Source organism: Lissotriton vulgaris, chromosome 8, assembly GCF_964263255.1.
Source record: "Lissotriton vulgaris chromosome 8, aLisVul1.2, whole genome shotgun sequence".
NCBI classification, from domain to species: domain Eukaryota; kingdom Metazoa; phylum Chordata; class Amphibia; order Caudata; family Salamandridae; genus Lissotriton; species Lissotriton vulgaris.
This window is the reverse complement of record NC_141696.1, coordinates 80,923,743-80,950,939: the sequence shown is the minus strand read 5'-3', so window position 1 is coordinate 80,950,939 and position 27,197 is coordinate 80,923,743. Positions and strand designations below refer to the sequence as shown.

Below are 27,197 nucleotides of genomic sequence, written 5' to 3'. Positions count from 1 at the left end.
AGAGGTGCTGCATACGCAGGCGTAGCTACAAAGTACATGGACCAAAGGCGTGAACACGAGTAGACGTCACAGTTTCCTGTTAGGGACGGGCCTCGCGCCTCTCCAGCCGCGTGCACCGAGCTGCAGCCCCGCGCGCCGCTGCTCACATGTAAACCGAGCTGCAGTTCCCAGCATTGCAGGTGGGAAAGGCGGCAAGAACACGCACGGCCATGTAGTTGTAAGTAAGTAAAAAAAAATGTAGTTGTAGACACTTGCTCATCAAGCTCAAATCTCATGCCAAACCACTCAGCGCTAACTAAACGTCCTCTCACCCAAGTATGTGGATATTTTAGCTCCCTTCAGGTAAACCCACAAAATAAACTAGATGACACGAACACTGCCAAGAACGCCATTCACCTCGCAATTAAAAATGCCCTCATTAAGCAAGTGTAAAGCATATTATTCATCGAGTTAACTACAAATAACATTAACTTGTACGCATAAGACATACAAACATTTTGCTTACTTTGGCTGGGACAACTGGATATTGTGCAAGAACATCACGAAAAACAAAACGGACAATGTGACGAAATGTAAAAATTGCAAAACATGAGAACAGGTTTAATATCGGTGTGCCCCAAGTTTAACGCGTGCTTTTCACAGCATTGGGAGAAAAACAAGACGGAGGGGAGAGGGGAGGAGAAATGCGACACGGCGGGAGGGGGCGGAGCGGGTAAACAAAGACGGCTACAAATAACATTAACTTGTACGCATAAGACATACAAACATTTTGCTTACTTTGGCTGGGACAACTGGATATTGTGCAAGAACATCACGAAAAACAAAACGGACAATGTGACGAAATGTAAAAATTGCAAAACATGAGAACAGGTTTAATATCGGTGTGCCCCAAGTTTAACGCGTGCTTTGGCTGGGACAACTGGATATTGTGCAAGAACATCACGAAAAACAAAACGGACAATGTGACGAAATGTAAAAATTGCAAAACATGAGAACAGGTTTAATATCGGTGTGCCCCAAGTTTAACGCGTGCTTTTCACAGCATTGGGAGAAAAACAAGACGGAGAGGGGAGGAGAAATGCGACACGGCGGGAGGGGGCGGAGCGGGTAAACAAAGACGGACGTGCACGCGCACGCGCTTTTAAGGTCAATGCGCATGCGCATAAGCTCAATGCGCATGCGCATTGACCTTAAAAGTCACGGGCACTGCAAGGAATCGCCACGATTCCTTGCAGTGTGGATAAAGAGTGGATAACTCGCAATACTCTCGCTTGCTCGATGCGCATGCGCATGCGCATCGACAGGCGAGACCTAAAAACTGGGCAATTTCTTGTCTCCCTCTCAGGCGGTACAATGTGGGGTCCCACAGGGCTCAGCTTTGAGCCCTGTATTGTTCAATATATATGTGAACCCTCTTGCTAAAATTTTAAGATCTTTTGGATATCAAGTGCTTTCTTATGCCGACGATACCCAGATCATCGTCTCCACCTCCCAGCCTATACAAGACTCCGCCCCCAGATTTAGAGCATGTATGGAAGCAGTAGCAATATGGATGATACGTAACCATCTCAAACTGAACGGAGAGAAGACCGAAGTCTTGGTCTTTGGAGGGAGTCATGAGTTGTGGAACAAAGATTGGTGGCCTGACTCCCTTGGGGATTGCCCCCAGCCGGCACAATCTGCCAGGAACCTGGGCGTATTAATGGATCCGGCCCTCTCATTTCAACAAAACAGTGGCCACATGCTGTACCATCATTCGGACACTAAAAAAGATCGCCCCTTATCTGTCCTTGGAGGTACGTAAACAGTCAACGGTAGCCCTGATATCTTCCAGGCTTGACTATTGTAATGCGCTCTATGGGGGCATTAATAAAAAATCGATTCAACACCTTCAGGTGGCCCAGAATGCCGCTGCTAGGCTGGTTCTCAACCTGCCTAGGCGATCATCTGCCACTAGGGCCAGAAAAGATCTCCACTGGCTACCTATCCAAGCCAGGATTTCTTTCAAACTTCTATGTATGGCCCATATAGCGATATTTGGGTCAGGTTCGGAAGGGATTAAGGGCCAGATGTAGGTGGCCATTTACCGACCGGTAACGGCCGATTTAGGCCGTTACCGACCGGTAAATGGTCATTCCTGATGTAGGGGGCCTATTTTACCGATTCGGTAAATTTACCAAATCTGTATTTTTACCCATTCGGTAACTTCCATATGTAGGTGGGACTCTTCTGAGTCCCAAAGGCCAGTCAGATTCTATTGGGTGGTAAAATACCGAATACAGGTGTGCATGCACATCTGTGCATGCACACCTGTGCAATGTGACACACAGACATGCCCTTAGGGCACACAAGTCCGGAATTGGTGTGCTAGAGGGTGTCAAAGTGACACCCCCTGCACCCTTGCAAAATTCGGAATTTACCGAATCGGTAAATACCGATTCGGTATTCTACATTGATTCCTCTGGGCTTCAAGGCCCATAGGCATCAATGGGGGATACCGATTTGGTATTTACAGAATCGGTAAATACTGAATTTTACCAAATCGGTATTTACAGATTCTGAATTACCTACATTTCCCCCCCTCTAATTTACCACTTCTTAAATACCGAATCGGTATGATTCGGTATTCTAGAAGTGGTAAATTAGAATTACCTACATCGGGCCCTAAATCCTTAGTTAGCCCCTATATCCCCAGCAGATCCCTTCGCTCCTCCAGAAACCTGCTTACTGTCCCTAGATTTAACAGGGCAAGATGGGGAGGAAGAGCCTTCTCCCTCTTAGCTCCCAGTCTCTGGAACTCGCTTCCGCCTGAACTGTCTGATCAATCCTCTTTGCCGTCTTTCGTACTCTTAAAGACATGGCTCTTCTCCCATGCCTATTAACCTGACCTTATTTTTTTTTCTTTTTTCTCTGCTTTTTTGTTTTCTTGTCTGTTATCTGCGCCTTGATGCCCCTCTGGGTTAAGTTCTTGCGCATTATAAATCACCATTCATTCATTCATGTGAATAGAATGCTAACTTTCAGGTAACTGGCAAAGATAAAAAAAAATATTTCCAACAATGAGAAGTGAGTATGTCTCAATCTATTTACTAAACCTTTAGAGAACAATCAGGACATCCTTCGAATTACTGCATCTATCCCTATATTAATAATCTGAAGAACCTCAAAAAGGAAAAATGTGTGGTGCGAAATTACCAGGGGCATACGGATACCCTTTCTAGGATTGTGCATCATGCGCACCATATAGTACATGGCCTGGGCAATGTGTCATCATAACCACGGGGAATGCATATGCATCTGGCAACACTCTTTTCCCTTCCCTAGCCTATCTATTCACCGTGATTTGTCCTTTCAATTGTGCCATATTTTCAACTTAAACATTGTGACTTCCAGTACCCACTAAGCAGGGCTTGCTACAGACATCCTTTTCATTTCAGTTTGATTATTTTCCTTAGCTGTTTGATCTACACATCTTCAATCACTTTCCGGTGGGGACTACACTTACAGTTCATTAGCTCCAATAAACACGGCCTGTTCAGTTACTCCAGCTAACTGATAAGGGGCTCATGATGTCTCTGCTACTGTATGTAGTGTTGCTGTAACATAAGCAATAGTGGTGGTGCCACCTGGGAATTAAAACAAGAGCTGTCAACATACAGTTCCCGTTGAGGGTCAGGTAAGGGAACAACAGACTAGTCTACCTGTCCTTTCATTTCCTTTTCAATTCCATAATTTGGCAGAAGGGAGGGGCAGTAACATGGCGGAGTTCAAAGTGGCACATGTTTTAATCACAATATGTTTTTTGCGAACAATGCTAATTTGTAGCCAATTAGATGTGCACTGGTAATGTGCTGTCTCTTTTTCTTCAAGGGCGTGGTCACACCATGGAGTACCATATCTGTGAAATCAGTGGCTAAAACGAGTCCAATCGATTGTCTAATGTAGACGGCCACCATCATTACCGCCCCTAGACAGCTCGGGAGGGTTCTTGCTAAAGTGTCCGAGACAGAAACCGCGCAACAAGCTGTCTTGTGTACTTACAACACAAAAACGGCATGCAATAATTTGTGTACCAAGCACAGGGGCCGCAGAAAGCGTAGTTTGTTAGTTGCCCAAGTGTTAATTGCCCAAAAGACTGCTTCAGGATAAAGGGGCATGCGCCTCATGCACTTCTTTAATGTGTTAGTTCGCCAAGGAGCTAATTTCTTATGCCCCTTCCACAGTAGGTGACCTGTTGACAATACTTATTTCTTGAAAAGCATTCTTCATGAGCATTCGAAGCTAAATGCAATAACTGTCCCTACACCATGTGTCTGAAACATTAGATGCTCTGTCTTTCTACATAATCCTCAGAAGCGCAGCAGAGCCTAAGACTCCTACCAGTTAATGTAAATCTGGACAAAGACCTATTATTGAAATATATAGTACCACCAAAGAATGTATTTTAGGTCAGTGATAGAAAATATGGAGCAGCAGGAAGAACCATTAGCAGAAGCATAGCAATGGATAGAACAGCAGAAAGTTGGGGAACCACATTTTTGTTAACTTTACACCAAACAGTCACACTTGTAAACACAATCAAAATAATGGGGCTGTTACAATTTAACAGTTGTCTCCTCACCAACACCTTTCTAAACCAAATCCTGCATCATGCACAACCAGGCTCGCCGCCCCGCCCATTGTATTGTAAGGGAAGTAGCAATGCCTAGGGGAGAAGAATTTCCTATTGCTTAGGTCCAAACCGGCGATATTTATTGCAATCCCACCTCTACACCGCCTGTTGCCCATAAAGTGAATGGCGCATCTGCAAAACACCGGGGGGGGGGGGGGGGGGGGGGGCAAACACTATTCACTGCTTACCTTAAGGCCCATCAGCAGACATTCAACTGCCAGAGAGCAGTCATAGTAGGATGCCAAACCCATCACATTCTCACCACAATTAGACATTAACATAAACCGAGAATCCACAGTAAAAATGACCAATAGTCGAAGCAAGAGGGCACAAAACATGTGTCGCAGCAAATACGTCCGAAAAATCCATTCAAACAGTCATAGTATAGTGCTATGTGAAATAAGTAACAGAAAGAGGCAATGTAGACCATGTACTCTCAAATGTCTACAACCAGGCCACTAGTTAAGTAAACACATTAGGAACTAATCTGGGAACAAACAATCAAATCCCCTTTTAAGACACAAATCTTGCCCATTATAATCTAGAAACACCTTCACTCTCGCATCTTTCCCCTGGCAACAAGCTGTTAACTTACATTACCCTAATACATGAGAATGCGACCTTACAAAGCAAATATCCCTGTTAATATCACACAAAATCTGCGGCGCAGCATCATTGAAAACACTGCTCCTCGAAACCAAGCAATATAGCAGTCATATTCCTAAGGATATACTGTTGCACAAAAGGCTCATTATTTCTATCACATTCCACACACCTACCACACAAACCCACTGAGCACCTTTATCAGCTATTACCCTCTTTCCTTCATTTCCCACTTCAGATCAAACGTACAGACCCACACGTTCTTCCAATTTTGTCCAGTCTCAATCCTCAAATCCACATACCCGTTTCCCAGAACTCACTAATATTGTGGTATGAAAAAACACAGTGGGAGTAGCAACAGGAATAACAGACATTATCATCACTGTTGGCTTTGCTGCAAGTATAAGCGTTAGCGAAAAAGGACACAGGGGCAATATTTGTCAGGGGTACTAGAAGTCATAATGGCCACAGGTGACGGAGACAAAGAAAGCAAGCTGTGCCATAGCCAACTCAGCCTGAGCGACATGGCAGGAGCAGAAGCAGCAGAAATAGACAGAACAGCCATGTAGATCCTCAACTATTCTCTCACAAAGCATATTGCACACAAAGTACCCCATAAAGGAAGAGAACCCTATTTCTATGGAAAGTGAGGCATAAAAGTCAGTCCGTACTCTTAAAGTGTTCAGGAAATAATATGCAAACATATAACTAGATCAATAATTAATACTTGCAAAATATCCCATAAAGAAAAATAAATGCATAGGGCAAATTAAAACTATACAAAGCCTGTTAGTCGGAACATAAAACGAAAGACTTTTAGCATCTCAAGCTGTCCTCATTCTGCACCTTTTATCTCGGTTAGCCTCTCGTTGTCTTCGCACAGAAGCTGCCCAACACCTTGCCCCCTTCTTTTCCATTTGTAGAACTCAAGGGAAAAGAAACCGTGTATTTCTGCATGCATAGTTTCCATGAAGAGACAGAGCGGGAACGTCAAAAGAAATTGCATTCTTATCTCAAGGCAGAACAGTGAGCCTTCCAAAGCAGACTAAATCACGAGCTGTGTATTTCAGCTTTTCTCCTACACTTTTAAATGTGTTGTTATTCAGCAAAAATACATACTAACTTGAAAGTTCAAAACGCATATCCTAAATTAAATATACATTCTTTATGGAGGCCAAACCTAATTTAAACACACTCAAATCAATCATGAATGAATTAATTGAGCAATCTTTTACATTAGACTGAAAGCATCTGAGCAGGCCTCATTCATTCACTCTTTTTGTTTTTTCTCTTGTCATGCACCTCATTATTCAGCAAGTCACTTTTAGAATGCAATTTATATCTGAAACTCAAAGCAGATTTTGTCATTGAATAATGCCTGAAGCTATAGATGAAATCTGGGCACCATCAATGCACCCCCCTTTTTTATTTTTACATCATGCTATATAACTATCTTATTTTACATTCCTTTCCATCCTTGATCGCCTCTATTAGCCTCCTTCCACCATGTTGAAAGGGAATCAAACACAGACTGCCTCCTCTTCCTATGTGAAAAACAACCATATATATTATTACTATTATTTCTGTTCAAAAGTGTCCATCAACAACCTATTCAACATGGCATTGTCCTTCATAAATTTGTGCCACAGCGTACTAAACATAATAGGGCCAAGACCATTCTTTGCGCATCAATATTAACAGTGCCTACTGGAGGTGCCAGCTGATCTTCTTCCAATCAAGCATCTGCAGAGCAACAATGACAACAAGAAACTCATTCCAGGCATTTTCAAGAAGTGGCCAAATTCACTATTTTGCCTGGCAAAGCAATTGCAAGTGCTTTTTTTCCCACAACAGTTCTCAGACCGAACCAAATGCAAATGCAGTGGTGCCAAGCTCTCAAAGAGCCCAAACAAATTCAAGCGGTTGTTCCAAAAACAGTCTTCAGACTGCACCAAAACCAAGAGTCAGTCTTCAAACTGCACCAAATAGACAGGCTCAAGCCACAGGCATTTTCAAGAGTAAGCCAAATTCAGTATATTGCCTGGCAGAGCGTTCGCAGACGCTCTGTATCTCAACGGTCCGCAACCCACTAAATTCAAACAAACCAAGGATGGTCCTCAAACCATATTCAAAATTATTCAAGATGGCGTCATATTTACCAAGATTCAAGACAAACTTACCTGGTGCACACAGGTCAAACAAAGTTATTCTCCACTGCTGACTCTTCGGACTAGTAAGTCAGATCCAAGGGTTTCGCCTTTCAGGACTCCAGCCGGGATGACCGCTGGACGAGGCACCGCCCGATCAGACAGGCAGAGCAGCTGCGAGAACTAAGCTCTATCTTGTCGGGATCCCCGATCCGCCCATCCGACCTGATGCGGCCTCGTCCTCCACACCCGATTGTGGGCCAGATGGGTCAGCGCGATGGAGTCCCTGTTCGGGCACCAAATGAAGTTGCCCGAATAGGGTGGCATGTGTCACTCACGACCACCTCTGCGCCTTCCCAATAATGAAATGTCAGTCAGACAGTAGATAATACAAACCAGACAGTTTATTGGTAATATTACATACAACAAATGATTGCAGTGGTAGAAGGATAGTCAGCACCTCCGTTCTGTTTGCCAATATTGATTCACTTAATGTAAGGGCATGCTCAATGTAAACACTGTGCCACCAACAGCGTTACTCAGAAAATGGGGAACAATTTCTTTAAGTTCGTACTCATTAATACTTTAAACAACAGAGAACAACACCATATTACAATTTCAACTGACTATGTTGTCAGTAAAATTTAATTAAAAAATTGCAGCTATAGAACAAACAGTGTGATAACGTCCATAAAAGTATAACAAAACTGGATCAAGTCTTGATTTGTTGACACGTAGTTGTTGTGTACATTCATACAGGCGACACGTGTTTCGTCGTAAGACGACTTTCTCAAGACTTGAAGATTGTAAGATTAGTATCCAAATAAGAAAACGTGATCGGTTCAGACCCGCCTTTCTTTTCTTTTAGTTTGAGGGTGTCACTCTGTTTCAAGTTTCTCTAGTGAGCACCAATTATATCTCCCAAATGCACCAGTTATCACACATGGGCATGGCACTCTTACAGATTAGAGACTGAAGTACTTTTTATAGTAGAAGAGGTGAGGCAAAATGTTGAACCTCTAATGAGACTGACACTGTCCGTAGCAGTTTAGGGACAGTCCGTATATAAGCTGCTCCTTGCTAACCTTCGTTGGAAGGAAGAAGCTCCGTCCTCTTGGGGCCGTGGGGTGAGGAGGGAAGGAAAGAGCTCCACCCTCCCTCATCTTGGCGCTGAGGGGTGTGGTGGGAGAAAAGGAGCTCCCTCCTCTATCAGCCTGGGGCCGAGGGGTGCGGTGGCAGGAAAGGAGCTCAACCATCTCTCATCCTGGGGGCGAGGGGTGAGGTGGGCAGGAAGGGGGTCCACCCTCCCTCATCCGGGGGCCGAGGTGGGAAGGAAGGAGCTCCCTCACCCTGGGGCCGAGGGGTGAGGTGAGAAGGAGCTCCCTCTTCCCTCCTCCTGGGGCCGAGGGTGAGGTGGGAAGGAAGGAGCTCCCTCCTCCTGGGACCGAGGGTGAGGTGGGAAGGAAGGAGCTCCCTCCTCCTGTAGCCGAAGGGTGAGGTGGGAAGGAAGGAGCTCCCTCCTACCTCATCCTGGGGCGAGGGGTGAGTTGGGAAGGAAGGAGTTCCTCCCTCCCTCTTCCTGGGGCCGAGGGGTGAGGTGGGAAGGAAGGAGCTCCCTCATCCTGGGCCGAGGGGTGAGGTGGGAAGGAAGGAGCTCCCTCATCCTGGGGCGAGGGGTGAGTTGGGAAGGAAGGAGTTCCTCCCTCCCTCTTCCTGAGGCCGAGGGGTGAGGTGGGAAGGAAGGAGCTCCCTCATCCTGGGGCAGAGGGGTGGTGTGGAAAGGAAGGAGCTCCACCGTCCCTCATCCTGGAGCCGAGGGGTGAGGTGGGAAAGAAGGAGCTCCACCCTCACTCATCCTGGGGCCGAGGGTGAGGTGGGAAGGAAGGAGCTCCCTCATCCTGGGCCGAGGGGTGAGGTGGGAAGGAAGGAGCTTCCGCATCCTGGGCCGAGGGGTGAGGTGGGAAGGAAGGAGCTCCCTCGTCCTGGGCCGAGGGGTGAGGTGTGCGGTCATTTTTCTCTGCTCATTATCCCGCAGCTCCTCGCATGTACAGCTCCTCTGCTGTGTTTATGGTGCACAATGGGCGGCATTGAGCGTGTGATTTAAAGGTGCGTCGGTGTTCCGGGTATAAAGGGCGGGGAGAGAACGAGGAAGACATTGAGGCGTGACGTCAAGGTGCAAGTCCAGTCTCATCTACGAACTGGCCAGCATACCAGTGGATCCCGCAGCCCCAATCACCTCAACCATGCCTGCGGACCGCATCGACGCGCTTGTCGCATCCCTGCTGGCATCAAGGCGCTACTCCCAAATCTGACAACAAATACAACACAATAATGTATGCCTGTGAAGCGTAGGGGAGCTCAGCAAAGGTTTCAAGGTTCAGATCTATATTGATTTTCAAGATATCCACATAGATAGATCATGTACATTGATCTATACAAATGTTCTTTCAATTCAATTCAATTATTCTAAAAATCTTGCATGGTGCATGCCTTTGTGGACCAACATAGTACACTCGCCATTCAGGGTGAGGTGAGCAGTGCACAGGCTGTGAAACTTACAAACTGAGTGTCTGTCATGCGCAAGTGGTGAATAGTGACTGCCCCAGCCTCGGAGGCACCTACAAAAGGCCCACCTCATGCCCCGAACGTGGTGTCCAAGATCTCCGAGGTGGAAAGGGGAGTGCTGGTTAACTCAGACATGCCAACACTTAAGGGCAGGGAAGTGGGAGAGTTGAAAATAGAAAACGGGAGAATATAATTTTCCCACTGACTTCTATTGCAATAAATGCAATTTCAGGCAGGAGACAAATAAAATAAGGCACCTTTTTTTTTGCTTGAAAATCGGGAGTCTCCCGCCTGAATCGGGTCTATTGGCATGTATGTTAAATTTACATCTGGGAGACGAGAGATTTTGTCATTTGTAACGTACTAGACCAAAGTGTGTGATCGCAGGATGGAAACACACAGCCTATTGGTAAGAAGCCAACTATACACAACGTTTCATCTTCCTGTGGAGTGGAGGAAATGTCCTCCAGTGGTTTACCTGCCAAGCAAGTCATGTTCTCGTTCTACCTCTCGAACTCTACTGCCATCTTTTATGGAGTTCTCCCAGGTCCGGCTCTACCCCCAATATAAAAAAAAAAGAAGGCTGCACTTACCATCTTTCCGCCGGCCGCACCACTGCTCCACTTCTCTGCTCATCCTGACATCCTGACGTGGCAGAAGCTCCCGGGCACACGGCTCCCCTGAGACCATCAATGGTGCAATGCAGCGTTGTGATTGGTCTGAGCGCTGTGGATTGGCGATCAGATCGAGACATGGGGCCTCTGCATATTCCTTACCCATTGCAGCCTGGTAGGGAATATGCAAAGTGCGCACGACTTTTACGGCCGGCCAAGCAGTCATGCACACTTCGGGTGTATAGTCCACTCCTCCTCCCACCCCGAGCCACCAGCCCTGCCCCTTCCTCACCCAGCCATCAGAAACAAAAAATAAAACGATAACCTTGTTATTATGGTTTTATTTTACCCCTTTTCACTGCTCCAAAAGCAGTGGGGCAACGCTCCTCCGCCTTAGCTGAATAGCCGCCACTGCACGGTACTCTGGTTGCTGAGCCGTCAAGCCTTGGTCTTGGAGGTGGTTATGGGATACGGTTCAGATACATTAATACACAATAGTTATCCTGAGCGATAAAGTGGATGTTCCCTTGAAGGAGAGTACTCCTTGCCACGTCAGTAGAAATGCAAGAGTAGAAATGGAGCACAACAGTGAAAACCCAAAGTGCTGGTGTCGACATATAAGACCAGACACCACTCAGTGGTAGTAAGTGGGTGTGAGCCTAAAGTGCTGGCCGATGGAGTCAACACTTTGGAAGTTTGACCTTGCAGTTCATACACAAGGGGGTATAGTCGCTGGACAGATACAAAGCCTTAGTCAGCAGCCAGATGTATATGGGTAGTCTTGTGGAGTTCTGGATAGCTGAGCAGGATTGGTTTCTATTCATGTTTTGGGGTCAAAAGGGAGAGTAAAGTTCACCCACTTTGAATAACCACTTTAGTAAGGAATCCGGTGTATGTTCTTATCTCACGATGTCCTAAATCTTCAGTGGATCCGGGTTAGCTCTTCAGCCTACCGGGAAGACAAAGAGAAAGTATCTTGAAATTGACCCATTGCAGTCAACATTTAGGGGGACTAGGCCTGTAATTTAAAACGCGTCTGGCACAGTTGATATCTCTCTGCCACCCCCAACCCCAAACACCCACTGTCCGCAGGTGCCAGAGACCCAGTTAGTTAAGCTTGGAGTTACTGGGGCACACGGACAGACCCATCAATTGAAACCCCCCAAGTCATAGTGGTAGAAATGGTCACCCCTTTACTAAATGACTGTGACGTGCTGAAGACAACAACTCCAGAGTGCATGGAATGGGTAAATGGAAGCTCGGGCCTGGATATAGGGTCTTTGGGGCACGCGGACCCGTCTAGTTTAGGGGATATTAATCTCCACATTGATGACCTTAACAACTCAGCTGCCCAAGAATTGTGCCAAGAGCTGCAGACCTTACAATTAATAACTGCCTCCCACCTCCCGACTCATCGCCAGGGGCACCTTCTTGACCCCATTTTTAATAACTTGGAGGATTTGAAACAGGATACTCCCATCCCTTTGCTGTGGACAGATCACTTCCTAGTCCCTTTTAACTTCCTAGTCATGACTCATCATAAAAAAACTCACCATTGCGCAAATAAACTACAAAGAAAATGGGCCAGGTTTTCCATGGATTCCTTCGAACATCACTTCCTACTAAACGGTTCCCCCGCAGACTTAGGAGTGGACGTTGACAGAGCTTGCGTAGCCCTGGACGGACACATCACTAAAGCCCTGGACATTACTGCCCCTTGGGCCAATAAGGGCCCGGAGCGACAAACTAAAACTGCACCTTGGTTCAGTACAACCCTTAGAGAAACCAAGGCAGCCTGTAAGAGGCTGGAACGCGCCTGGAGAAGGAACTACTCACCAGAGGCAAGAGATGTATACAGAGCCAGCATAAAAGAATATCACCTCCAAATTAGGAAAGCCAAAGCGACCTTCTATGCGGATCGAATAGATAGTGCTAAATGCTCATCCAAGGAACTCTTCAGGATTTATAAAGAGATTACTACACCTCCCCCTGTTTTAGAGCAGGCTGACACATCAGCACAATCATGTAACGCCATCGCGGAATTTTTCCACAAAAAGGTACGCGACATTTACAACAGTTTCCCGGATGATGCCAGAACCGGCTCTAACCTTCTTCCTCCTCATGAAGAAGCAGCTTGGGAGGCAACGATCGAAGACTGCCTCACAGTATTCCAGATTCCGTCGGAAGATCTCCTGACAGCCATTGCTAAAGGCATTAAATCAGGCTCCCCGCACGATCCTGCCCCTGCCAAATTCCTGGCCAGCGCCATGAGTCATCTGGCACCCTATGCTAGCCACGTTCTATCTACCTCTTTTAACACTGGAAAGGTCCCTCACCGGTGGAAACAGGCAGTCGTACTGCCTCTGAAGAAAAAACCCAACATCAGTGCATCCCAGCTCAGTAACCTCCGCCCCATTTCGCTCTTACCCTTCTTCTCTAAACTGGCGGAAAAGCTGGTTAACCAACAACTATCCGCGCACATAGAGTCCAGAGGCCTCCTGCACACCAACCAATCGGGCTTCCGAGCATGCCACTCCACAGAATCAGCCCTCCTTTTTTCAACTGAGGCACTGAGGAGGCACGTAGATGCGGGACATGTGGCAGCACTAGTGCTTCTGGACCTCAGTGCAGCCTTTGACACTGTAGCACACCATACGTTGCTGCAGTGTCTGAAGAAAGGAGGGGTGACAGGTAGGGCCTGGTTATGGCTGGAATCCTTTCTCACCAACCGTAGCTTCTCGGTAGAGCAAGGAGGAGCACGTTCCGACACCTTTGACCTCGGTCAAGGAGTGCCGCAGGGCTCAAGTCTCAGTCCAACCCTTTTTAATTTATATGTCACCCCCGTGGCTTCTACTGCGGAACGATATGGGGTAGAAGTAGTGACATACGCAGACGACACACAGTTGGTGGTCGCTCTGACCCAACCTGCTGAACAAGCTGCCGCTAATTTCTCAGCATGCCTCCAGGATATGGCGGGATGGATGGCGAAGAACTGCCTCCGTCTTAACGGTGACAAGACTGAGGTGCTGATTGTTGGAAAACCCCCCTCAGTCTGGTCATCTGCCTGGTGGCCACAGACCCTGGGGCCCCTTCCTACCCCTAGTGATCAGGTCAAGAATCTGGGAGTATGGGTGGACTCAAAACTGGATTACAACTACCATACTAGACGGGTAGCCGGTACGTGCTTTTCGATTTTGCGGAAACTCCGCAAAACCATCGACCTGCTCCCAGAATCATCTAGGAAGACCCTGGTCCACGCCCTTGTCACATCTAGACTGGACTACGGCAACGCCCTTTATCTGGGGGCCAATGCCTCTAGCCGCCGGCGACTGCAGACAATTCAGAATGCTGCCGCCCGCCTGGTCCTCCGGCTGCCCAGAAGAGCCCCCTCAAAAAAATCCCTACAAACTCTTCACTGGCTTCCGATCAATGAAAGAATTGATTTCAAAGTCCTTTGTATCGGTCACAGGATCGTACATGGCAAGGGCCCGGCCTTCCTCCGGAACCTTCTCTGCCCCTATACGCCCACTCGACATCTCCGCTCGTTAGGAGCAGGCCTCCTCGCTGTCCCCAGACACAAGAAAGCCAGAATGGGAGGAAGATCCTTTCGCACTTTGGCAGCACAGAAATGGAACTCTCTCCCCCTGAGCTTAAGAGTGGAAACATCAGAGCTCATCTTCCGTAGCAAGCTCAAAACACTCCTCTTTCCCAAAGATTAGCCCGTCTTGTTGTCTGACGGAGCAGATGGCTCTTCTGACAGCGCGGGGACACACTGATAGTGTAACCATGCGCTTTACAAATTCAGAAATAAATAGTTGCCCCAGCGCTTTCTGGGGCCGACAGGTGGCCTTCTAGATGGGGAGGGAGGGGGTCCAGCACCTTACATGTACTATATTGGGGATCTATATATCACTTACTATCATTGATGAGGCATTGAAGCGATTAGCATGTGGGTAGTCCCCTACTCTGCATTGTAAGTGTTGCAATTAGTTGTATCTTATGCAACATTAGTAAATTTAGTATACAGATTAGGTAGAATTTCTAGTCTGGAGGAAAGCTAAGGGCTATTTTTTTATTTGGTTCTGATGCTTTAATTATGTTTCGATTTGTATTGCTAATTGTGTCGCTTTGATTCAAAGTTATGTAATGCGGATTACAATGTTCTTAGGATGCCCCAGGGCAGTGTTTTTGGTTGTTGGATCATACAGTCATACGTATTTGGATCATTCGTCTAGAGGCAGGAAATTAGCAAAATTAAGTGACTAGGAGTATGAAATAGGCCTGTTGTGCGAGTTGTGCATGGTTTGGTGATGGCTCACATGCCACAGGTAATGCAAGAAGTGGACAAGAAATCGAGTAGTATCGTTCAAGTTATGCGAGTTCTGAAAGTTGTCTGGATTTCCTTAGTGCTGTTCAAGTCTCCGTTGACCCACGTGCTAGAAACAGGACTTCATTCTCGCTTCCACAGGTGACATGGTATGTCAGCTTTGTTGATCTGTTAGAGGTGGTGTTCTGGCAAACCGTAATTTTTAGGTCCTAGTGCGTTTCTCAATGTTTAAGGCCTCTTCCTGTTGATAGTGAGACCCTTTCTCTATATTGTAATTAAGGCTCCCTGTTTTCCGTTTTTACTGATATTTACAGATAAATACAAACATTTATTTTCTTGTCTGTATTTATTTTTCGATGCGGATAAAAACGGAAATTGGGTACTTTTTGAGTGATTCTAAATGCACCTTGCCATGACTGCCAGGCCAAAAACTGTGGATTGTTAGGTAAGGAAGTAAAAAAAAAAAGAAATTTTAGTAAAGAGGCTTAATCAGCAGTAGATATGCAAAAGGCTGAAACTGAAATGTTCATATTTTCATATAAGTGCATTTATTTATCTTCTGCGGGTGTTCAAATCACTGAAACCTGGCAGGGGTTCAAGCATGACTGCACCTTCCTTGGTTAAATAAATTTGGAATTTTACCAGTTTCAGCTTTATTTTTTCACAGAACCCATAATAAATATGGATAAAGACAGATAATGTTGACAAAAAAAAAATATGGATAAATACAGACAGAAATGCCCAAAAAATAAATACTGTAAAACCGGGAGCCCTAATTGTAATCCGGGGTACAAGTTGGAAATAGTCTCATTCTCAGCATCCTTCTGGACTGCAGATGCTCTACATAGCCTGTATCATTGCTGGGAGTGAATTCCCCAGTTTGGCGCTTGGTCAGAGAACCAGGTACCACTGACGGTTTTCTTCTTATATAGTGGAACAGTTACTTGTGGGCCAGCTTGGGGAGTAGAGTTTTTTTCTGATAGTATTTGCTGATTTTCATCTGTAAAAATATTGGTCCTTTTCCATTTATTGCCTTGTGCGTAATGCTTCCATTGAACTAGTTTAAATAACAGATCTGAAATCGTTGATTTGTATGTGAAAAGTTGGGGAATTGAGACTGTATTTACCTGAAGTGAGGTGATCTATCTACGTTTCATTGCAACAAGGGTATTGTGGTCCTAAGCAGGGCACAAGTCAGGGCTACACGAGGGTAGACGGAGTCCACCCACTATTTTCACATGGTGGATGCCGTACACCCTGCCCATGAGTTGTGCCCCACTGAAATATGCTGAACTCGACCTGGTGTAAGATTAACGCACCAGGACACATTCAGTAGCACCTGCACATTGTCTGCTTTTGTTCATTGTCTGCTTTTGTTCTGAGCAGCAACATACAGGGAGTAGTGAAGGAGCTTTATTATTTTACACTTGAGCTGGGCATTACACAAAGGCTGAAGTTAAGGGCCCGCCAAGCCTCCTTTTGTTTGCGTATCTTGGCTTGGGGCTATCTGGAGCCTCTCGTCTAAATGCAGATGCAATGGAGGGGAAACGAAGGCACACCCCTTATTGTCACTTTACAAGTACTTGTAGAGTCATGTTTTTGACTTTGCTCAGACCCTGTAAATAAGAGATATGTATGCACTGTCACAGTGCCAGATGTTTTGGTCTGTTCCAGTATCTACACCAAGAACAATTTAAATATCACTATTTTGTTTTATTTCTTTTTTAGGGATACTTATCCCATTGCAGGTGTCAGAGCACTATACGTCGCACATGCACATTATACATTACCAGTAAATCATATAAGTGGGAAATCCATGTACAGGACATGTTTCATATGACAGTGAGTGTTACAAGGAGTAGGAGTCACATGTCCTTCATATCCCACTGTGCTATATCAGAAGGATTACAATTTATGTACTCCAAGTAGCAAAAGGATCTTGGTGTTCCAAGCAGTAGCTTGCTTACCCATCTATATAAAAGAACAAGCATTGGCATAGCCAATAGGTCTCGCCTATGATATTGCCAGTATGTTTTAGCTATGTTGTACACTAGTGTGGTTGCTATTCAGTATGACTTAAAGTTATTGGTGTAACGGGGCATGGCGTGAAGTGTTCTAAATTGAATAGGGTGTAGTGCTATGGAGGGGCTTGTCCCAAAGGGGACCCTAGGGGAGCTGTGGGTGGACCTCTGCATACACACACACACCCCACAGTACACTCTGCAGTCGTTAAATCCTAAACTTTACATATACTCTCTGGAAACAGGAGGGGTGATGCCCTGCAAACTTAGGGTACCAGTCCTCTTTCACTGGAGTTATATAATCCTGAACGCCGGCGGTTTTGATGAAGAGTAAAAAGCCCTCAAAATGGTGGTTCTCTTGGAAAGGTGATTTTAAATAGGTTACCCAGGCAACAATGTTCCATGCATTGTAACCCCACAAGCGGGAGAGGTACCCCCTCCGTTTGGTTATGGTGGCTGGTGTGTGCGCCCCTGCGAAGCTCTGGGTGATGCTGATTGACGCAACAGTAGATATGACTCCGGCTTTGCTGCATGGTTAGGATTGCCATGCCTGACATACGAAACAAGCACTATTCCCTTTAAAACAAGCCCTTGACACTCTTGCGTTCCCGAAGCGGCTGCCATGCTGAAAAATGAAGCGCTGCGGCTGTGGAGTGGGTGATGCGCTGATCAAAGGAAATGAAACATGAACACTTGTCTGGAGCGCTCTTTCAGAATTAGAAAAACAAGCCTGAGACATGCTTGAGCTGCCAAAAGAAGCCCAAAACAAAACCAACACCACATAACGCAAATGAGTTGTTAAAAAATATACACAGGCAGGATTAAACAGATCAAAAACAGTAGAATGCAACAGGACCCAAAAGAGATGTGCATATTTATCGGCTTTAGCATACAATTTACAACAAGCGTGCACTGTGCAGAAAAAAAGAAAGGTGCGCGGTCTCCTGAAGCGGCTGCCATGCTGGAAGATGAAGTGCGGTGGCCGTGATGTAGGCTTTGTGTTGATCCAGGGAAACAAAACACGAACACTTGTGTGAAGTACTTTTTTAGAATGAAAAAAATAGTTCCTGATCCAGCAACTAAAATGGGACAAGTGGCAGGTTATAAGTAATAGGGCACTGCTCCATAGGAGTGAACAACCGAGGAAAAGGAGGGACAAATAGGAAAAATTTGCCATTTGGAAGCAAGGATTTTTAAATGACACTGAAATAAACAAATGAAAAGCTGTTGACGGGCTGAAAGCCCACAAAATATATACAACAAGTCTTAGCGAGGCAGCTCAAGCGCTGTCTAGGCTTGACCTAAAAAACTGTCATCCGCATGTTACATGATGCGCTTTACAGGAAACGCATTAACCCTCTATGCTACTTTGATTCAGAACTCGAACTACACAAAACAAAGAACGCTCCAGCAACTGCATTAACTACCAAAGTTATGTTATCAATTTTATTATTACCTGAGATGTGTGGGGCGCACGGCGCTCTCTACAGCAGGTGCCCTAACCGCATAAGGTAGTTTAAAATGTAGACTTTGCAACCAATTTTTCAGAACATAATTATTGTCATGTTTCTCCTTGTGTCAATGTGTTTGTGGCAGAGCTTTCAAAGAATAAATGTATACATTGAGGCACAGATTTTGTGTTGGGGTTGTGCCACTTTTTTGGCACTACCCCGACGCAAAATCTAATTTGTTAAATCTTGTAATGCGCTCAAGACCTGCTAAGCATTTGTATGAGGTCTTAACATCTGATGTCACATGTGATGTCACTACCTTTGAGGTTATTGGTGGTAATGCCACTTCCTGTGATGTCACATCCAAGGTCATGCACCGTGATGTCACATGCTGTGATTTGACGCACCATAATATAATTTGCATACTGTCAAACCTGGCTAGTCCCGCCCCCTCCCCCCCGCTTTAAGGACGTGTGCCCGGTGCGAAGTCCATTCCATGACAAGGGGGAAGCTGTGTCCTTTCAACGCCGGGGGGCAGTGGAGGGGGGGGGGGGTTGGTAAAGGTTCGTATCCATTCAGGTGGGGGCTGGCAGTGGTGGCAAGCGTTCAAATGTACAATGGGTATCAGAGGCCATGTGGTGGGGGTGCCTTATGCCTATGATGAGCAAGCTTTGTCAACTGGGCACAGAGGGGGGGGGGGGGGCAGGCTTTTAATGTGTTCCAGTACAGGATACTTATCAGCCTGTTCAGAAATCTGTCTTCTTAACACATATGCCAGTCTGTGTAAAAGTGCCATTGAGTGTGTTCCCCTCAGTGTCTGGTGTGTGTTTTGTGTGTGCGCCCGTCCCTGATGTGAGACGTCCCTGGTTTTGGTTTTTGAGCTCGGTCCCCCGGGGGTGCCGGTGCTGTCCCGTCTGCGGGAGTGGCAGGGAGGGATGCTGCAGGAGCCGCGCAGCCTGTGCTTCCCACGCCCCGGCCCGCCCCGGCAAGGGTTAACTCGCCCCACCTGCGGAGCGCAGGAGCCCGGGGTGCTTGGTCTGTGGCTGGAAGGTGTGGAGATGTGAATCAGTGCATTCCTGCAGGAGGAGGGCGTGTGCGCTGCTGCCTGGCCTGGTGGCGGCTGGCCGGGTCAGGGCAGGGGAGGCAGAGGCTGGAAGGAGCGAGGAGGGGCCGCAGGTCCCCAGCCAGGCTAAGCGGAGCAGAGGGTTGCCAGGGTAACGCGGCACGGAGGGGTGCCCACACAGGTGAGAGGGGGGCTGTGGCAGAGGGTGGCTCCCCCCACCAGATGTGCATGTGAGAGGGGCGGTGTGGCCTCCTGGCACACCTGCGTCTGAGGGCGCAGCCGGAGGTGGGTGGGGGTCTGTGGGCAGAGGGTGGCACTCCTGTGGCTGATGGTGACCCCCTGGCTCCCCCCCCCACCAGAGGCGCATGTGAGAGGGGGGGCTCCAGGCACACCTTGCGCCCGGGGCGCAGCCGGGCAGAGCACGCTGACACCGGTCGGAGGGGTGCAGCCAGCATTGTGGGGCTGAACATGAGGGACTGGGGCTTTTTTAAAATTATATTTATACAGCGCTTACTACCCCTGACGAGGCGTCGGGGCGCTTTTCAGCGAGTAGAACGCTCCTCCGGGACCCAGAAACGTTTAGTCTTGGCACTGTCTGAGTCGTGTGGACACACGCACGCACCGCATACAACACACGTTGTACACACCCGTACGCACAAACACACACCGCACTTACACTTAAAATACACACCAAAGGTAGACGCATAACAAATCACACCTTTACAGGTAGTACAAAACATATCTGCCTGCTGCCATGCACGCACATCACACCCACGCACAGAAGACATCTCACATGTACACATGATAAACGCATCACACCTACACAGAACGTACACCCAGTCAAAACACACACCTTAAGTTCACATAGACCACAGACGCAACCCCTGCACCCAGCACCAATATATATAACACACTCCTACACAGAAAACGCACACACCACAGGTAGATACAGGTAATACAAAACACACTCGTAGCACACTTCACGCCTCCCGCCGCATGCGCCGCACCCCACGGAGTAAGTGCACCCATAACACACAGCCAGACCACACACATCCCCTCCCTCCCTCCCTCTGTGCCTCTCCGCCTCCTGGCAGGAGAGGACCCCCTGTACCTCTCACTTGCTGCGGGCAGGGAGGCGCTTCCGTGTCTGGGGGTCGCTGGCATGTTGTGGATAAAGCCATTTTTTCCCTTATTTCCCTTAAAACCCAAGTTTGTTGCTCCACTAACCCGCTCTGGGTGAAGCAAAGTTTGTGTTAACCCTTTCGCGCCCCATCTTGCTTGCAAGTTCCCGTAATGTGTGATGCACGCGCCCCAGCCCCACCCGCACAACTGGAAAATCACCCTTCCCACGACGCAGCACAGCTGGGCTCCGGTGTGACCGCAGGGGGGTTCGCAAGTCGGACTGGTTCCTGCGTTCGGTGACTGAGCCCACGCGATGGTCTCTGCCGTGGTTTCATGCAGCAGGCTGTGTCTGGACATGTTCTCTGTGTGGGGTGTTCTGCTGCACATTTGTCCGGGTCACGGTTTTTTGCTCAGTTTAAGGCAGAGGGTTATGCACTGATGTATTCTTTGAAGCAAGGTGTGCCTGACTGTGTGATGCTCTTTTGTGTAATATTATGCAGTAGAGTAGATTGTATCTGGACACATTCTAGGGTCTGAGGTGAAGCAAATAGTTGTGACTTGTGATAAGGGGTTGGTGTGTGTTAATGCAGCACATTGTCTGTATCTTATTGTCTAATTAACAGAAGTTAAAGCACACTTTAATAGAGGTTAATGAATTGAAGGGGGTAATATTCCAGCTGAGAGCAGTTCTTCTAGATGGCATAGAGTTCCGCGTTGCTCACCTGATCTTGCCAACTTACTCACCTCCCACAAAGCCACTTCTTATGAAGACGTCTCACCATTGTCCTTCATCAAAGCTCTGTCTGGGGATGCTCCCCACACTCCCCACACTCCCCATGGTCAGTGTCTCCCTCATTCAGCACATCTGAGGAGAGGATGCAGCTTTACGGCTAGAGCGGTCAACCTCGAAGCTCTGGAACCGGGTTTGAGTCTCGGCGGCAACGCTCACCATACTGTGATTCTGGGCAAATCACTTAATCTCCCTGTGCCTAACAAAAATGAATGTGTCCTCCTGTAACAAAACTGATGTTAATTTAAAGCGCTCTGATACCCGATGTCTCGGGTCTAGTTCGCGCTATATAAAACTCTGAAGAAAACAAATAAATCTTCACAGGAGCTTTCAAGACTTGGCCAGGTCCTCCACTCTTATAGAAACCTATCCAAAATCCCAATGACCTCATCAACTACTGGCCCATCACCCACCTAGCATTCGTTACCAAGATCATTGAAAACACAGTCTACGTTCAATCCCTAGATCACATCAATGCCAACCATCGGCTGCACGACTACCACTCTGGCTTCAGATTACCCCACATCATGGAAACTGCTAGCCTGCCCTGTGTAGACTGCCCCCTCTTGACCACGGATGAAGATGACAAGAAACTACAGATGGAAAGGTGCACCCAGAAAAAAATGCAGTTTGTAGAAATTCAGTATATTGCAAAATGTGTTTTATTCCTTCTTCACTCTATATCAATATATATGTTTTTTCTTGTTTGTACAAAGGACGTCTAGCCACAAAGCATATCCTGCCAGCGCGTTTCGTTAATTTTTTGAACTTCATCAGGGCTGTAAGTAACATACAAAAAACACGAATAAGACACTTTCACCTGGCACATTTTTAGGAGAATGTAACTCTACGTGCACATACAGAAGAGAAAACGTAACATAGACTGAATGATGTAACATATAATACATATATCAAAGCATGAAGTGCAACAAAAAAGACGCAGAAACAATCCAACATGATGCTTGAGAGCAAGACTCATTACTGAACTACAAAAAGGATTATAACCCAGACAAATAATAGATTGTATCACATTACACGGTCAACTAAAATGCATAGGCAGGTAATGACTAAGAGAAGCACGTAATGCAGTGTAGACTCAAACTTGTAAGTAGTTGTTAGTTAACTAACAACTGCCAATGCCAGATGTTTAGTAACTCTAGCAGAGTGATACACTACTGCCGCATATTGCAAAGGAATTTTTCATTGAACCGTATCGGGTTAATGAGTTCCCAATTATCATAATACAGACTTATTTACTGAAACCTGTTCCTAACTACATAGTGATCTCATACATTATAGGTGTTTATCCCCATGAAATGTATAAACGGGTCTTATATCTACATTTAAGACTTAAATGTGTGCACAGGTGAAATCTATGAGATTTGCCATCATTATGACAGTATTCCCTGAATACTGAACTCTTAGATCTCAGTAGTCAAATATAGTTCAATATTTGATCGAAACGTGTTGGCTGGATGTTTTGTGGCTAGATGTCCTTTGTACAAACAAGAAATATACATATGTGGATATAAAGTACGGAAGGAATAAAACACATATTTTACAACAGATGTTGGATTTCTGCGAACTGCAATTTTTTCCAGGTGCGCCTTTCCATTTGTAGTTTCAATTTATTTCTGCTGGACACTGGTACCAAACAACGGCAGGTACAGGAAAAAAACTTGCACATGGCCATAACTTGTTGGAACTTTGACCGAGGTGTTTTGCTCTGCCATTGTTGTCTTCTAAACAGATGAAGATGACCCCTGCCTCCTGAAATTGATAGACCTCTCAGTTGCTTTCAACATAGTTGACCATCCCACCTTCATCCGCACACTCGAGTCGCGAATAGGGTTCACCAGCAATCTCCTTCACTGCTTCTCGTCCTACCTTTCCAATTGACACCACTTTGTTCACTTGGGCACCCCCAGGCTACGAAATATTCCCATCATCTGTGGAGTCCCCCAGGGTGCCATACTGTTCCCTGTCATCTTCACCTTCTACACCAGAAGTCTCCAACCATCTCTGTTTTAAGGTCTACTCATATTCAAAGAAAATCCTCCAGACCTACCATCATTAGGGATGTAGCAGAAACCACATCGGATAAGATTACATTAGTGGCCACCACTTGCAAGATTACAAACAACGATCACCTCCGTGCATCAAGCGCAGTTGTCAGCAGTATTGTATAAAAGGGATTGTCAATGTGGAAGGCCTTTACATATCAGCCGTAGCTGCAATACCCCTAGCACTATGTAAATCATAATAGTAATAGTCTCTGCAACACCATTTGATTTGTATCCCTCAAATATCAGATTGAAATTAAATTGTGTGTATTTACAGAATTCATAGGCTGATGTTTAAAGAAAAACAGTTACATTTCCAAAACTTATTTAAAACACACGCTTCTCAATTTTGATGTATATCAACCAAGCAAAAACTTCTAATTAAGTTCACGGGCTGGACATAGGTGAGCTACTTACAGGTATCTGGCGAGCTACTTGTTGGAGTCTGCTCTACATGGAGTCGCTTTGTGCTCTCCTCATAGATAACATCAAGATTCACCAATATGCTAATAATATACAACTCTACCTAAAAAGTCTCCTCTCTTTCAGACATCCAACGCCTCAAACACTGCTTGCACATCATCCAGACCTGGATGCTCACCGGAAACTCAACCCAACCAAGATAACATTTGTGTTGTTTGTCAAGAACAACAAATAAGATACAGTACAAACCTACAAGGACAGTATAAACTCAAGGACGTCAACCTTGATACTTCAAACCCCAACCTCTAAAGCATCTTAGAGTGTTGTGGGTAACTAATACCCATTATCTATGTTTTTCATAAAATTCATAAAGTAAAATTCCACTTGGACCCCCCCATTATTTCTGGGATTGGGTCACATACCGAAAGATTGTCCGAGTATATTGACATATTCTAGCTCCTTTGGTTGCAACACTCCTATCTTATATTCATGGTACAAAAGCATTTCTGAATCAAATTACTTAAAATGTCATGGGAAAGTGACTATCTCGTAGCAACTATGGAATTTTACGAGTTTGTATACCAGCATTGACCAAAGCAAAAGTTTGGAAGCGTTGGAGGCTTTTTAAATACTAAATCAGTGAGTTACTTACACCACTCTAAGATGCTTTTGGAGATGACTGCGTTTGTTTTGGAAAATAATTAATTTTTTGCACGGAAATGTACTCTTTCGTCAGAAGCACGCGACAGCGATGGGGTCCTGGTTTGCTCCCTCCTACACCAACCTTTTTTATGGGTTTGTATGAGAGGGAGCATGCCCATGTATCTCCCAAACAGGGTTGTTTATTGGGGCAGGTATATAGATGAGATTTTAATGATTTGGAAGGGAACCTAAGATGAACTTTAAGTGTATCCTCTATATTTGAATGGAAATGATTTTAATGTCAAGTTAAGTTTGGAATCGCATAAGGAAAGAATTGTGTTTTTAGAAATTTAATCATATGTGGAGGATAATCTGCTTTTGTCATACATGTATAGGAAGCCTACATCAGTGAATATGATTCTGCATATAGATTCAGCATATGTTCGGAAAGAAGAATAGCATTCCATTTTGGAAATTTCTTCATGCAAAGAAAAATTATAGTCTTGAGTCTAAGTACAAGAATGAGGAAGGTATAGTTATTAGACTGCTTGAAGAGGATGCAAATTTAAAATATAGAATGGGCTAAAAATAGAGCCAATGGTTTGGCGAGGTCAGATTTACTTATGATGAGGAGAAAATTTGAGAGGGAACAACAAAAAGAGAAGAGGAGGTTCATTACAATGTTTAGTATGGACAATTTGTTTTTAAGAGCATAGAGAAATATGGCCGCTTTTAAAAGGCGATCACAATTTGAGTACATTTTTAACAGACAAGACATGTATCATATACACAAGGGCTCCTACCCTAAAGTCATTTCTGATTCCCATTGAAACTCCCAAATAGAAGTATTAGATTTAGTAAACATGAGGCGATAATGAATGGCTTCCAACTCTGCTTGCTGGATGCCAGAAGTGTGGTTCATGTAATTGTTGTAAGTATGTTCTAGATGGTACCAAAACAGTGACAGTGACGATAGGAAGACGCATGAGATCCAAGGTCTTAGTACCTCTAAGATCAATTCTTGCATTTATTTGATCTTCTGCAGCTGTGGTTTGAAGTGTGTTTTCTCTACAATAAGACACTTGAAGGAACATTGAAGGGAACACTCGAGATCCTTTAACCATGAGGATGTAAGGTATCCGATTCTGACTCATTTGATGGAGAAACATACCCTGGTACAGAAATATTTGTCAAGTTTATAGGAATTGAACAAATAAAACTCGTATTGAGAGGAGGAGACTTAGGAACATGTATTGAGAATGAGGGAAACGTTTTGGATTGATAAACTTAAAACAGTACCAAAGGGTTTAAATATTGACAGGGAACTGTTTACTTTTTTTATGATGTGAGTTAATATTATTGGACTGTGGCAAAAAAATGGGTGCGGGAATGAGTTTTTTGCAACTCAGAGGTAGTATCGTAATTAAAGTCTTAAAGAACTAGTATTTGGGCTCGTACATATGACTTCCAGTGATGAGATAGTGGGTTCGAGTCAAGGGGGGGGTAGACTTTTATTCAAATTGAAAATGCTTTTTTCTAAAGGAAAAATAATGTTTTTACTTTTCATTATTATTCAGTTCGTATAGTGTTTTCAACAAAAGAGCGACTGTCCCCTGCATTGGATAAATTAAAGTGATTCTTTATTGGGAATTGGGCTAAGAGAATAAAATATTTCTTCCATTGCAATGGTCGAAGGGGAATTGTGGATCCCTATATTTGTGTAACAGCGCATGGTGAGACTTGGGCTGGAGACTATGCAATATAAAGGCGCGGTCAGTATGGCGACGTGTTTGGCAGCAAAAGGATTAGGTGTGCATTATTCAATGTACATGTTTGCCTCCTGTTAAGCTAATGCGTAGATTATTGCTTTTCGGATTTGTAGTCTATAAAACCATAACTTCATGATAATTTTATTCGAGGTCTGGCATTTTTTTTGTCTTTATTATTCTATTAACTCCATTTACTGGGGGAGAAGCAACATCGATTTAAAGGAAAGAAATATAAAGATTGAAGATTTTGTAATCTTCTAACTTTGAACTGGCGAGTCTTAATCTTCAAGAGCTTTTTTTGAAACTAGGAGAAGTTTACTCAACCAGAAATATTGAATTAAACAACGTGTGTCAAGGATCGTTTTTAGTGTAAACGAAATGATAGGGAAATTGACAGGGAGAATATTCATGTTGTTTGATATTTGTAGTCGATGGGCAACTGGTTTCGTAGAATTGGTGCAGACCAATTTTAATTTTCTTCTTGCTAGTTTTTACGTTTATGAGTATTGTATATCTGATTCACTTATAACTTTGTTTGCTATGTCTACTCTTGTTTTCTACATCTGACATCTAAAGCACTCTGATACCCGCAAGGGTCTTGTTCACGCTATATAAAACCTTCAAATAAATAAATAAATACGACCATGTTCCTGCTGAAGGAGGTTAATAGTTGGAGTCTGCCTATAGTTTTCCCATGTGCCTCAACACAGACACACTGCCCTTGTAGGTCGAAGGTTGGACTCTGAAAGAGGGACACCAGCACGTTGGTGTTTTTTCACCTGTCTTTTCAGACACATTCTGATGCTGCTGCTTTCATTGTTCTCAGATGTAGTGTCTTTTTTACCATGCCTTTCTGTTTTTGCACACTATCAGTGGGATGCTCCCATCTGCATTAAAGGACCATGCCAAACCCTCTTCTAAACCA

The 27,197-nt window shown here is 45.3% G+C and overlaps 1 protein-coding gene across 2 annotated transcripts in view; it reads left to right on the top strand.

Annotated features, from left to right (window-relative positions):
- Window positions 1–27,197, top strand: part of LOC147693446 (uncharacterized) — a 436,409-nt gene that overhangs the window by 192,469 nt on the left and 216,743 nt on the right. Inside the window, exon 1 of one of the 2 annotated variants that reach the window (XM_086933729.1) lies at window positions 19,471–19,644. The exons of the other annotated variant lie outside the window; for it this stretch is intronic. The gene's annotated coding sequence lies outside the window, so the exon portion shown is untranslated. Of the gene's footprint in view, window positions 1–19,470; window positions 19,645–27,197 lie in introns of those variants that run through there. 2 annotated transcript variants of the gene reach the window in all.